A 9,140-nucleotide genomic window follows, 5' to 3' on the forward strand; every position below is an offset into this window, starting at 1 on the left:
TCCGGGCTCCTGTCTTCAACTTCCATCCTGCCCCCTTCTCTTCCATTGCAGCTCCTATAGCCTTTCACCGCCCTTATGTTTACACATCTGAGGTCCCCTCTGGACTATATAGTCCTTGAGATCAGGAAGTATATTTATTATTTTATTATTTGTAGAACTCCTGTGACGGTAAGTCCTTGAAACATTACAGGCACTCAACAAATGTTTGTTAAATAAATGAATGAGTAAACGAATGAACACATCTAGAAGTGTGAGAACAGGTCAGGGCTGAATTTACTCATCTGCTTCCCAAAAGTGAGTTGTTATAAGACTTTACCTTCTACCTGGTAAATTCCCTTCCTGGATTTTCCCAGCAGGTGTATTCATTTATTCCCTCATTCATTCATCCTGTAAACATGCACTGCTTGCTACTAAGTCTTAGCTAAATTCTGTGGATGCAAAGATGAATAACATTAATTCCTGTCCTCGAGGAGCTTACAATGTAGGGAAGTGAAGAAAATTAGGCACTAGATTATTATAATACAATGAAATATATGCTATAGAAGAAGTTCTTAATAATGTATTAGATAGCATAAAGTAAGGAGTTTCTATTTCCAGTTAAGGACATCAGGGAGGGAATTGTAAGAGGACATAGGAGCTGAGTATTAAAGGAATTGTAGAGGCCAGTCAGAAAAGGTAGGAGAGAGAATGACTTCTGAGTTGTGGAAATGTTTAGAATGAAGGGCATATGAAGCAGCAAGAACATAAATACAAAGGCATAGAGACATATGGGTTTATGGAGTGCTGTTGTGGGGGTGCTTTCCCGGAGTGAAGGGGGAACTGGGGAGGCAGCCAGGTCCAAGTCCAGGTCCAGGTCCAGGCAGATTTTGGGTACTCCTCGAAGTTGGGGACTTGATTCTGTAAACACTACAGTGCTGGTGGAGGAGTTGGAGCAGGTGAGAGAAGTGGCCAATATATATATAATTTTTTTTTATTTTTGCTGCAAAAAGCTTTATTGTTTCATTTGGTCCAATGGATGGCAGAGGGCTTCAGGGTGGTTAAAAGAATGGCTAGTAGTTTCAGGAAGAGGCTCAGGTAAAATGGGGAATGCAGAGGGGCCTCTCAAAGGCCTCTGGGCTCCAAAGGTTCCAAGTCATGCTTGAGGGTGAGCCTTTCAAAGAGATACTCTCCCAGCCCAGCCTGGGGCTGGCCAGCCTGTGATGTTTGTCAGGTGCCGCCCATCTTCTTGATGAGTTTCACCTCCTCACCCCGGAAGAGGTTTTCCTGGAAGTCCCAGAGATGAGGGTCTGCACAGGTGGAACCCAGGGCCTGCAGCTCCAAAAGGGCCTGGTTCAGGTTCCTCTCCAAGGCCAGGGCGGCCCCCATGGCATCCTGAGTTCTTCCTACTCATCTTGGGGAGGTTTCAGCACGTCCTGGAAGGGAATGCAGCCACTGTACTGGTTTTGCCAACTCCCGGAAGAAGTGGCCCACGGCCCCGAGAGCCACATTGTTGGTGGAAATAGCCCAGAGAGAGGTAGGTGTGGGAGGCCGGCAGGTGCGGGTTGGCAGGCGGTTGACCACAGCCTCCACCTCGGTGGAATAATTCTGATGAATTTGGGAGCTCACGGTTGTTTGGCAATAAGGAGTTAAGGTAGAAAAAAACAGTGTGTTGGCCGGTTCTGAAGGTGGTGACTGGATAAGACGTAGGAGAGTGGCTGGAGGCTGGAAGAAGGGTCATCCCTGGGTCTGTTTCGTCCAAACACTGTTGAAGCAAGAGACAGAACCGGGACCGCCGAGGGCACTGACAGATGTGATCAATATTGATGGCTTTTAGAATGATCACCTTAGGATCTGGGTGGGGAATTGGTAAGGGCCTGAGTTAGGATAGCTGCTGGGTGAGTGGAGAAGAAGGACTGGATTGAAAGATGCTCCAGAGTAGATAACTGGATAAATGTGGGGCTAGCCTTGAAGAGAAATGTGGAGGAAGAGAAGTGGGATTGGTGCTACTCACTGAGCTTGGGGTGTATGGTTCTATCTCTTTAGGAGAAATAATAATCTAGACAATACAGTGGCTAAAGAATATTTTGGCTTCTTTTTAATACTCAGTCCCTTAAACACTTATATTATTTTTGCATATGTTGCCTTTTATTTATTTATTTTTTAAATAAATTTTTATTGATTTCAGAGAGGAAGGGAGAGAGAGATAGAAACATCAATGATGAGAGATATTCATTGATTGATTGCCTCCTGCACGTCCCCTCCTGGAAACTGAGCCCACAACCAGGACATGTGCCCTGACCAGGAATCAAACTGTGACCTTCCGGTTCATAGGTCGATGCCCAACCACTGAGCAATGCCAGTCTGGCACATATGTTGCCTTTTAAATATTTTAATACTTTTATGTCAGGGATAAGTTTCAATAGTTTTTTTTTTTTTTTAATCAATCTCTCTAACTTAGTCAATCTCTCTAAGTTAATGGTTCTTTGACCTAGAGTCTTAGGGCCCATGAGACCTCCACTCGGAACAAGAAAGGCCTGTGCACCTCTTTACTGTGTCACCTCCACCGTTATTTGCTCTAACACTGGGCTGACAATAAGAACGTCACAAAGAGCTCTGGAGCTTTCTTATCCCTGAAATTGCTGGTCTAAATCTCAGTAACTCATGCAATACGTTTTCTTCGATGTAAGTGCTTGGCTGCAGGTCTGTGTTATACCACTCCTCTTTGCTTTGTTGTTTTGTTTCGGTTTGTTGTTTGTTTTAATCTTGGAAAATGTAGATCACATCATGGGGCTCACATTCATAAATCTCGTATGTTGTGCCTGATTGTTTTTAATTGTGGGTGACTGTCTTAATTGCCACATATTTCTTTTTCCTCAGAAAGGCACATCTCACCCGCAATGGTCCTGTTTCTTTTAACGATGGAATTAGAATAAAGCATCTGGGACCAGAGCAGGCCACAGGGCCTGTGGTGCTCTTTTGCTACCAGTCTCAATGAGGTGAAAAGGGAAGGCCAGCCACAAATCAGTTGAGAATTAACTCAAGCTGTTGTTTTGAGTTTTCCAAATATTTCTCAACTCCCATTGTGTGTTTTTGTGTTTTGTACTAAAAAATTATTGCCAAAACCTACCCCAACGTCATTTCTTCCTGGGTTCCTAAATCATTTGGACAGCAGGCCAGACTTCTCATAGGTCATTAATCTCCAGGAGATATGTCTGTTAAATAAGAGGCAATGACTAGAACACATATGCTTACCAATTTGGGGTTCACAAATTCATTTAAAAAAATAAGATCTTGTCTAACTGAATTTCTAATCTACTTTTGATTTGCATTTTTAGGATAGTGTTCAGATACTCAAAAATGTTTCTAAAATGAAAATTATATCCCCTCTGGAGTTAGTGAGTACAGATGTGGAAGAGAGAATGGATAGAACAAGAGAAGATAGAAAGTTGGGTAACCTTAAAGAGAAAGTACAAATGCCAATGGATGGGACAGGGCCTTGTCTCCCCTGGTTGCTGCTGGAGGTGGAATTCTTGCAGTATCCTGAGAAAAGGAATTTTCTGAGACTTGTGTGTGAGAATGAATGATTTTTATTGGGTGGAACTAACTCCCTGAGTTTCCAAAGTCTCATTTCCTTTAGTCCAGTCATAGGAGAAGTATAGCTGGGCCTTCAACAGAACTAAAATCAGAGCCAGTGATTCCTTTCTGTGTTGGAGCAGGCTGGCTTAGCTTGTTCTTCCCTCTGCAGGCTGTTAGTCCATTGCATGTGAGATCCACAGGGCCTCATAGCTGTGGAGGAAACATAGGCAAAGGCAAGGAAGCCAAGAGCACAAGAGCAACAGGAACAAGAGCAACAAGAGAGAGCACTCCTTCGTTTAGGATTCTATGTGTACCCACATTTTCATGCACTGGCAGTGGCCATGCCCATTCTGGCCAACCATTTCTGTCCCCAGGTGTGATTGACAGGAAGGTAACTTCCCTATGTCACTCCAACTTTACTGGGCATGCATCTGTTTTCCCTTTGTCCAGTCCCCTTTCCCTAAAGTTTTGCAGGGAATAGACTGATGGTTCCCTGCAGAATGCAAAACTGCAGCTCCCTGGTGAAGAAGCTGCCCAAATGACATGCCTATAATATCTAGCCTTTCCTTTGCTCCTTTCCTATTATTAATAACTTGCTAATTACAATGATATCACAAACATAGACACATTGCTATTTTCCTGGTGTGTGTGTGTGTGTGTGTGTGTGTGTGTATGTATGTATGTGTGCTTTTTTTTTAAAAAAACTGCCTGTGAACAAGCCATTCTTGGGAAAAGTCCTCTGCTTATATCCCTTTGTTGAACACCGTGAATTTTCAGTATACTCCCCCCCCCCTCCATCATGTAATGATTATTAAGTCATCCAAATAATAGCAAGACATTTTTCTCCCCCCCCCCCCCATGTTTATGGGCAATGTATTAAAATTGATTACAATGAATCATGTGTGTTAAGTACTAAGTACTAATCTCATTTTTCTTTCATTCTTGTGGGCAATGGAATGTCATAGATATGGAAGCCTTGGTGCCCCAGGGAAACAGAAAAAAGAGGTTGTCCCTCTTTGCCAAGGAGATTGATGTCTCAGTCGATATCACTGTGCGGCACACGGAAAAAGCTGCCTCTCTGTTGCCCACAGCTCCTTCCTGGTTATCAGCTCACAGTGGCACTGATCTCATTTCTTTCGTCATTACAACAAGGGAATGTTAGGCTTTACTAACTCCTTATTCAAAATATCCTTGAAGAAAGACAGTGAGGTGTCAGAAAACAATAGAATCACATTGGAGTTTCTCCACAAACCTCTTAACTGTCCTTGGAAAATGCTATTGTATTTGACTCAGTTTCCCTCTTGCTTGGGAATAGTAGGTATTATAGGCATGTAAGGTCTACCTACATATCTAAATGATTTAGATACCTTGAATAGTCAAACAATAGTAAGATCTCTTTTATAATGCCCCTTTCATATTTCATATTGCCTCACTGAATTTCAAAACATTTAACAAAAACCACTAACACCATGATTTAATGTTAGCTCTGTTTTGCAAAAAGTAAGTTCCATCCTGCAGAAAAAAAAAAGGAGGGGAGGAATTGTTCCAAATGTTAGGCTGTTTATTTCTTATTATTTAAAATCTATGTTCCATTTTTTTTCCTTGTTGATTTTTAAACTAGAATCTGTTTTTTGATGTAAGGAATATGGAAAGATTTGGAAGGAAAAAGAGAAATATCTCCGAATACACTATTCCAAATATTTTAAATCCCTTTGGAATGCACAAATAAAAATTTTTACAGTTCATGTGTGGGATCTTGATTATGTAGCTATGAGTTATTTAAGCAACGTTTAGGCAACATAAAGAACAATTGTATAAAAGTATGAATAATCATTTCTTTCCCTTTTGTGTTGTAAATTCATCGGTGCTGTAGATGTCATGAAGGACTATTTTATTCTCCATAAGCTTAGTTTTCTGCCTTTTATTTCCCTTGAAATTAGCAAAGATTGGCAGAGTCAGCTAGTGTAATTCACAAGTTCAATCTGTTGTTCATGGGAACTGTGTCACGTGTGACAGAACAGTGACCCACATACCACAAACTTCAGGTTGGCCCCTGTGGCTTTTGGACTGACTCTTATTTCCTCAGGTGTCTAAGAATTATAGCATCTAATTGATCATTTTTCCACAAGGGAAACAGAATAGGAAAAGAGCCCCAGGCTCTGAAAGCTGTTTGGTTGGCTTTTTTATATTTTGGGTCCAGCTTAGCTCTGTGCTAATACTAACTATCTTGTTTGCTTTCCCGTCTAAAATAACTCATTCTATCTCTGAGCTAATTAACAGGCCATTTGACCTTCTTTACTGTCAGTAGAAAAGATTTGAAGAGTAGAAAGAACACAGTAAAATACCTCTGTTTCTATCTTTCTGTCTCTGCAGGCTTGAGGGGGAACCATTCGTCACTGATAAATATTAAATCCTCCACTTGGGCTTAGAAGGATAACTTTAAAAATATACAGAGTGGGGAGGTGTGATCCGATGAGAATTTAATATGAAAAAAAAGTTCCTTCTGGGTTATAAGTTGGATGTGAGGAGACAGTGTGGGGGGCTATCAGTCCTGTGGGGGTGAGTCTTGGGGTGCACCCAGGAAAGTGGTTTACAGTCCTGGGAGCAACCCTTGTGCATCATCAAGCCTTCTGACAACTGTCTTTGTTTCCAGGCTTTGCATTTCAAATGAAATTTGCCAAACTTAGAAAGCCCAGTGAAGAATGACCAGGATAATTGGATCTTAAAAATAGTTGTGCTTGAGTGATGAGTGAGGAGCCAGGAAGTATATGATTCCGGATGGTGCATAAATTGCTCTTTCAAATGTTTGAAGGGTGCTAGGAGAAAGACGGGTTACCTGTCTTCACTGTGGCTTCAGAGAGTGGAACTCTGGCCAGGAGGTAGAATTATAGAAAAGTATGTTTCATCTTAAGGAAAGGAATTTTATTTCAGCTCTGTGAAGAGAGTATAGAGTGCTATATTATTTAGTGAGTCCTTGTTGCTGGGGATGAGCAGAGAGAAGGTGGCTGCTCCCCTTGGGGATGTGTGGGAGGGATTGGACTGGATGGTTTCTGTGGAGCTTCTCAACAAGGAGATCAGCTTTTACCAGTTCTGGTAGTGAATATGAATTTTCTAATTATGTGAAGATTCACCCATAACAGGTTCTCTACAAAAACAAAGTGGAAATGCACATTATGTAGGTACTTGGCCAAGTTCTGGGATTCTGGAGGTAGGCTGGCTAGGTTTACTATTTCTGAAATGACTTACTTAACTTCACAAGTTCCACATGTAGAATGTAGTAGAGCATATCTCATAGGGTTGTTATAGGATTAAACAAGGTAATACATGCAACGACACGAGACCAGGGCCTGACTAAGTAAACCCTCTGGAGTTGTTAGCTGTGATTATCATCTCATATAAAATGAATTCAAATAACCAAATATAAATATTGTGGAGTCATGATGAATGAAATTCTATTGGGAAGGTTGGTCCCAGTTAATCCTCAGCTGTTTTTGAATGAGTGTAGAAAGCCTAACTAGAGAATGTTTTGTACCACAAAAGTGGACAGTGAATTTTTTGACAAAAAATTTGAGATGTGTGAAACTTTTATTCAATTAATTGCTTTCAAAATCTGCCAATAAACAGTTTAGTTAGCATTTCTAAGTATCATCTAAAAGATCAAGTTTTTTAATCACCCATGCTAGCTAAACTCCCAATTATATTCTAGTAACAAAATTGGGGCCAATTCAGGAAATCAGTGTGCAATGACTTTAATATGCCTAATTTTTTAAATTAATTAATTAATTCCCTTTTTATTAAATTTATTGGGGGTGATACTGGCTAACAAAATTACACGTTTCAGCTGCACAATTCCATAACACCTCATCTATACACTGTACTGTGTATTCACCATCCTAAGGCAAGTCTCCTTCACGTAGTGCCTAATTTTATAGGTAAATGAGTTAGAACAGTGGTCGGCAAACTGCAGCCCCTTGAGTGTGGCTCTTCCACAAAATACCATGTGCAGGCACACACGTACAGTGCGATTGAAATTTCGTGGCCACACTGAAGAGGCCAAAGAGCCGCATGTGGCTCGCAAGTGGCGGTTTGCCGACCACGGAGTTAGAATATATTTAGTGCAAGCAAACATGATCTAGAAGAGGAAGAAAAATATTTTGGATTAAGGGAAAAACAATAGTATGGATACTAGGTTATTAACCCTGCACATTTTCCCACTCCCTTAGTAATATTTAACAAAGCTTATTGATCACAATAGCCTTGATTTGGGTACAGAAGATTACATTGTGGGCACCAGACCAATCCTTGTACATAGCATCTGCAAGCCAAAGACTTCATTAATAATTGATTGTACAACTCCTGTCTTTTGCCAGCATGCATGATAGTATACGGTTTGCTTTATGAATAATTATAGGATATTAGTTCTGGAAGGAACCACAGATTAGAAATTGGAGGACCTAATCAGGTGCATAGCCAGAGTTAAGTTTCTGACTCTTTTTGCAAAGCCTTTTACACTAAACATATGTGCAATCTTTCATCAACAGAATCTGAACCTTGGATGCAGATGTAAAAACCTGACAGCTCAATAATAAAAAACATTTCTCTGAGCAGCTCACGACAGGTGCCCTTCAGACACTCTTGGCTGCATCTTCTATGAAGCTTCCCCATGAGGCTGACTTTTTGTCAGAGACTATGAAGATTGGGTTCAGAAATTGTTCAGTGAGACATACTCAGTCCCTGGTAAGTAGGGAAACATCTCAACTCAGTTCACAGTCCAGGACTCTATCCAACATCGAATAAAAGACTCACCTGGAAACTATAGTTTTACTACTCACTAACACCCAAGGTGTCAGGTAGGATTAGAAGATCATGATTCTCCTAGGTATCTGTCCTACTGTGACCATAGCGGCCTGCTTGCTTACCTATGTATAAGGGCTCTCTCCCAGCTTTGTCCTCTGGGATCTCTGATTTCCACTTGCCTTGGATATTTAAGGATCATGGTTCTACTTTGCCCATTTCAGTTACTGTTTCATGTGCATTTTCTGCTTGGTGTTGAGGTTGGCCTTGGTCATCCTTAGCGCCATTATTTGTGGGCCAGCACCAAATCACTCCTGGACTTACCTAGCCTGTGTCTGGCAACCCAGACTCTTGTTTGTATAGGAGGGGAGTTCAGACACTCAATACCTGGATCAAAGTTATGTCAATTTATCATAATTTTCTTCCTGTGGCTGTGGCTATGGCTGGAATATTGTCTCTGGGCTGAAGTGCCATTCCTTGTCTGGGGTCCACCTTCAACCCTGAATCATTTCTCACACAACTGAGTTCTCTAAGGTCCAGGGAACACAAGGGGTGTGGTCTCTATCCTCCTGTGCTAGATAAGTCACTGCCAGCCAGACATGAGGATGAAACTCATGCTGCCAGGCACTTACCAGACCCTTCCAGTTACAGGGAAGCCAGCTGTTTCCTAGGACTACAAAGTACCGTGGTTCAATCTGGTAAGAGATGGCCTACAAAACCAACCAAAGGCTCCATTAGGGTGTGTGTGGATGCACTGCCAGGGTATGAAGCCTTGAAATAGAATGCAAGTT

General features: G+C 41.5%; 1 pseudogene across 1 annotated transcript; it reads right to left on the bottom strand.

The window, feature by feature from the left end:
* Positions 1 to 1,101: 1,101 nt before the first annotated feature.
* LOC308520863 (ferritin light chain-like) lies at positions 1,102 to 8,636 on the bottom strand (annotated as a pseudogene). Its single transcript has 2 exons — positions 8,578 to 8,636; positions 1,102 to 1,600 (listed from the first exon to the last, which is right to left on the bottom strand). The product of its transcript is annotated as a ferritin light chain-like (transcript).
* Positions 8,637 to 9,140: the final 504 nt, after the last annotated feature.

Source organism: Myotis nattereri (genome assembly GCF_964212035.1).
Source record: "Myotis nattereri genome assembly, chromosome: 6".
Lineage (NCBI taxonomy): Eukaryota > Metazoa > Chordata > Mammalia > Chiroptera > Vespertilionidae > Myotis > Myotis nattereri.